This window comes from Schistocerca nitens, chromosome 2 (genome assembly GCF_023898315.1).
Source record: "Schistocerca nitens isolate TAMUIC-IGC-003100 chromosome 2, iqSchNite1.1, whole genome shotgun sequence".
NCBI classification, from domain to species: Eukaryota; Metazoa; Arthropoda; class Insecta; order Orthoptera; family Acrididae; genus Schistocerca; species Schistocerca nitens.
In genome coordinates, this window is record NC_064615.1 from 975,443,183 (window position 1) to 975,448,574 (window position 5,392).

The 5,392-nt window shown below is 40.3% G+C and overlaps 1 non-coding gene across 1 annotated transcript; it reads left to right on the top strand.

The window, feature by feature from the left end:
* The first annotated feature begins 3,219 nt into the window (after window positions 1-3,219).
* On the top strand, window positions 3,220-3,291 carry Trnah-gug (transfer RNA histidin (anticodon GUG)). Its single transcript has one exon. It is a non-coding gene; the product is annotated as a tRNA-His (tRNA).
* Window positions 3,292-5,392: the final 2,101 nt, after the last annotated feature.

The window sequence follows — 5,392 nt, forward strand, 5'->3', positions numbered from 1 at the left end:
TTCACATGAAAACGCTGAAACAGTTCGTTGCGCCGCGGGAAACAATCCACTTACAAACAGCGCTTTGATCTCACAGTTTGTTCGTAGTACTTCACGTAATAATTCAAGAAAGGTTTCCTAATGATGATGAACGCGTAAACACACTGAAATATCCACTTCCCATAATGTGCTTCACATCTAAGTAAATGCACATTTTCTTGGTGCTTGTATTTTACGCACTACGTATCAATCTCTCACAACAAGTCTCTACACCTTAATCCAGGCTGCTTTGTTACCGCTACATCGATATATTACTTACAAAGCTCGTCTCACTCGCAAAGTATGACATAAATTACAGTCCTTCAGATCTTTCACACGAATTATAATATTACCCACTCGCTATATTTTGATCAAAAATAGCATGTTGTCAAATGCGCGTGCACACAATAGCACAAAATCATAAACAATAATTCCATAGATGGGAGTTACAGAAAGTATACCGGATCAAACACAACCCCCGATTTGAAAAGAAAAAGAAAATTACGATTATGTTGGTATATTCATATGCATTTGTTTGTCAGCATGGATACGATTTCACCGGAATCTGATGTACGATTCTCTCTGATTTCGCAGTAGCTCCGTCATAGTGTTATTGAACCGTTGTAGGTCCACGTTGCAACTCACTATCTGTCACGGCACCAACGTCCGCAGGGTTGGTTTCTGGGGAAATGAGTGGTCTACAAACAACATCACTTACGGAATAGAAATTATCAGACCAAGAAAAGAGTTATTCTAACAGTTTACGTGTATAACAACTATCGTATAAAATATTTAAAGTCTACGAATGACGTGTAATTACAAAAGGGCGCTGATGGCTTCGTAGTTTAGAGCCCTGAAACACTAAAAAACGAAAGAAGAACTGTGCATCATACCAGAAAAAACCCACTGAAAATGCCTTTCGTCTTCTTCTCGTCGTTACAGGTCATCTAAGGAGTACTTTTAAGCCACTAAGTAACCTTTATTTTCACTTCAATACTCATATGTTCTAACTTTTCTTCTCTACTATCTACTGTCTTTATTTCTTCTCCGTTTTTTTTTTATTTGTCTTAAAGTTATTGCTTCTTTATTCCAGTTTCTTCTAGGTCTTGCACTTTCGTAAGTCATGTGGGTTTACCTTTTAGTTTTTCAAAATGCTGTACGATTCTTATCAGTCTCCTACGACACATTATTTTGATACGTTCCTAGAACCTATTTTGTCTGTAATTTTTCTATATATTTGTATATGTCTTCGTTACATTTTAACTTAAATGTTCTTTTCAATGTCGTCCTCTCAGTTTTTCTTCCCTTTTTAAGTGATTTTTTTCATTTTCTTTCGTAGATCCTGAAATTAGTGTGTCTGAATGTTGTGTACATTCCGATCAAGATACTGTCATACAGTGATGAATTGCTATAATTCTATAATGTTTTTTTATTAACATATTTAGTTAAATTAAACGCGAAGTTCATCATTTGTAATCTTCGTCTCATGACCCCTTTTACCTCCATCAGATTGGATGACTTTTTTCAGACACTTATAATCTGTCTGTCCTGATTTTTCCTTGCCTGTTTCAGTTCTCTTGTTTGTCATTACCTCTGACTTTCGAAGGAGATTTGAAGGCCTTCTTAGGCTGGTGTTTGCTTAAGCTTTTACAGCTGGTTTTGCAATTTTCTGAACTATGTAGCAAAATGACTATATCGCTTGCAAACGAGAAACAATAAATTTGAATTTATCCCTTCGCTAGCCAATTTGTATTCCATATCTGTTGTTAGAATCTGTCAGTTCCTTCCTCATTTCTCTGGTCACTTTCTCGAGAACGCAATTACAAAAGACTGGAGATATCCATCACCGTATGAATTTTACTTTAGATTTTGTACCTGTTAGTCCTTCAATTAGGCCCGGTGCGTCTGGAGATTAAATAGTAATATTACAGCAATAAAAAGGAATTTAATTGATGATCGACTATTTATCTGCTTACAGTGTTTCAGTAGCCAATATTAAACTGGGATGTAGGAATATACGACAATCGTCTACGTGACTGTTCCCTAGGTACCGCAATAAGATCGAGAAAAACCCTAACGTGTAGTGCAGTAGAAAGATTTGTTCAGATGCGTACGTAATTGTTCTCAGGAAGCTTCTGGAGTATTACAAGCGTCTACTAGCACAAAAGAACTGAAAAATGTTTCCAGTGCACGGAGACGAAGCTCCGTGTTACAGCAACGGTTAGCTATATGCTGCAGTTATAAACGTCTCAGAAATGTCCGCTAGGATACAGGTCCGCATAACATATTACCAGGTGGTACACTGACTACATCTACATCTATACTCTGTAAACCAGTGTTAAGTGCATGACTGATGGCTCTTCCCACTGTAACACGTGTTCGGATATCTTCCCGTTCCATTCACGTATGGAGCATGGAAAGAATGAATGCTTAAAGCCTGTGGTAGCCTAATCCTGCCTTCGCGATCCACGTGGAGGCGCGGCTATGGAGTTGTTCTACATTCCTACGCTTAAAGCTGGTTCATGAAACATTACACGCAGACTTTCTCGGGATACTTGGTGTCTATGTTCAACTACCTCCCAGATCCGTTTCGTCAGCATCTCCGTGATGCTCCCTCTTAAATCAAACGAACCTGTGACCATCCTTACTGCCCTTCTCTGTATACGTTTAATATCCCCTGTGGGTCCTATTTCGTGAGGGACCCACAATCCTGAGCAGTATTCTACAAAAGGCCGCTCGAGTGTTTTGTTCCGTGTTTAGTCATTTCGCGTTAACCAACTACTGTGTTAAGCGTTCTTACTGATTATAGAAACCTGGCAGAAGTTAGCGTAGAAAAGTTCATAAGTGATGTTGAAAGTGAGACGGTAGACATGGCGTTTTAAAGGTCTGAAGGAAAGAATTTAAGGCAGTATTGTGAGACACAAGTACTACAGACTGGAAGGTATTTATTTACAGCCAAATCCATGTTCCCTTTGTTGACGTTAAGCAGAGAAACTCACTGGCGACTGACTACATGTCACGTATTGGAAAGTAGCAACACAAGAAAGCGATAACACAGTCTGCCGTCCTCCGGCTTGCTGCTTCGGTGTCATCCTCTGCGCTCGAGGTGCCATCTACCTGCGGGCAGAGTTGCCGTGCCAACTGGAGCGGAAAGCGCAGTTTTCTGCTGTCGAAGGGAAGAGGATAAGCAGAGTGAGCGTAGCCGTGATAGTCTAGTGGTTAGGACATTGCGTTGTGGCCGCAAGAACCCAGGTTCGAATCCTGGTCACGGCAAAAGGACACTCTGCTTTTGCATTGCATTTCCTTATGTGCGTAATATTTTGATCTCTTCCCATGCTCGTACAGTTTACTCACATAACACAACTGTGTTTCGGTTCAGATTTCACAAAACTGCATGCAAGACGACTTTCGTTTATATTCTGTGTTATTAATTGTGGTCTTTGGTCCGAAGCCGGGTTTGATGCAACTCTTCACGCTAGTCTATATTGTGCGAGCCTGTTTATGTCTGCGTAACTACTGCAGTCTACATCCATTTGAATCAATTTACTATAGAGAAGCCTTAATCTCCCTCTAAAATTTTTACTCCCCACACGTCCCTTAACTACCCAAGCTGACGATTCCATCATGCAATAGTGTGTGGCGTATCAATGAGTTCCTTCTTTCAATCAGGTTGTGCTTTCCTTCCCGATTCGATACAGTACTTCGTTATCTCTCTGTCTAATCTATACCTTTAATCTATAGCACCACATTTCGGAAGCTTGTCTGACCTGTTTATTGTCTATGTTTCACTGACATGTACGAGGGGCGTTAGAAAAGCCCGTGCAAAGTCCAAGAGATGGCACCACCGGCGCGTATCGAGGTCATGTTTAGTTAGTAGCATCTTTGGAAAGAACGCACACCAAGTTCAGCCATATTGGTCTATTTCTTTGTGTTTGGCATTCATGTGAATGAAGGAAGTGGAGTGATTTTCAAAAAATGGACGAAAAAGAATTTCGTGTGGTGATGAAACATTACTTTATGAAAGGCAAAACGGCTCAGGAGACTAAAGAGAAGCGTCATAAACATTACGGTGACTCTGCACCTTCGATTAGAACAGTTTCTTTAAGAGTCTCTGAACCTCACAATTAACTGTTAGTTTTGCGTCGGATTCGAAAAACTAGACTTCTAAGTAGTTTAGAAATTTTCGGAGTGGCCATATGGGCACATGTGATGCTGAACTTTCTGGACATCCTGATTTTATCATTGATAAAATCCATGATATAGTGATGGATGACGGAAGAGTTAAGGTGCGTGAGATTGCTAATGCTGTGGGCATCTCGAATGAACGGGTACATAATATTTCCCATAAACATTTGGACATGAGGACGCTATCCGCAAGATGGGTTCCGCGATTGCTCACGCTTGATCAAAAACGGAATCGTGTGAAGTGTTGCAAGGATGCTTTGCAGCTGTTCAGGAAAAACAGGACTTCAAGCGTCGTTTCGTCACTGTGGGTGAAACATGGATACATTACCAAACAACAATCTAAACAATGGGTTACCAAGGGAGAATCTGCACCAAAAAAGGCGAAGACCATGGATACATTACCAAACAACAATCTAAACAATGGGTTACCAAGGGAGAATCTGCACCAAAAAAGGCGAAGACCATTCCTTCGGCCGGAAAGGTTATGGCGACTGTCTTTTGGGATTCGCAAGGGATAATCCTCACCGACTATCTGGAAAAGGGTAAAACTATTACAGGTGCATATTTTTCATCGTTATTGGACCGTTTGAAAACCGAGCTGCTAGAAAAACGCCGGCGTTTGGACCGCAGAAAAGTCCTTTTCCACCAAAACAATGGAGCAACACACACCTCAGCAGTTGTGTTCGCAAAATTAATGGAAATAGGATTCCAATTCGTTTCACATTCCCCCCTATTCTCCAGACTTGGCTCCCTCAACTACTATTTATTCCCCAATTCGAAGAAATGGCTGGCGGGACAAAGATTTTATTCAAACGGGGAGGTGATTACAGCAACTAATAGCTATTTTGCGGACTTGGACAATTCCCGTTATTCGGAAGGGATCAATAAACAGCGTTGGACGATGTGTATAAGTCTAAAAGGTTTATCCCAAACACGTAAGTAGTTTTTATTTTTGCACGGACTTTTAAAACTCTCTTCGTAAACCTATACTCCAAAAAAATACCTTCATTTCAAACTCGGTAACACCTACCATTATAGTAGATGTTGCAATATTTGTCTGCTTGAGCAGTGCATTTCTTATTATTGGCAGTTTGCATCTTGTATTCTCTTTACTTCGGTGAACGTCAGTTAATTTTCTTTCCAAATAGTGAAACTCACCTACTACTTCCAGTATGTCATTTCCTTAGAC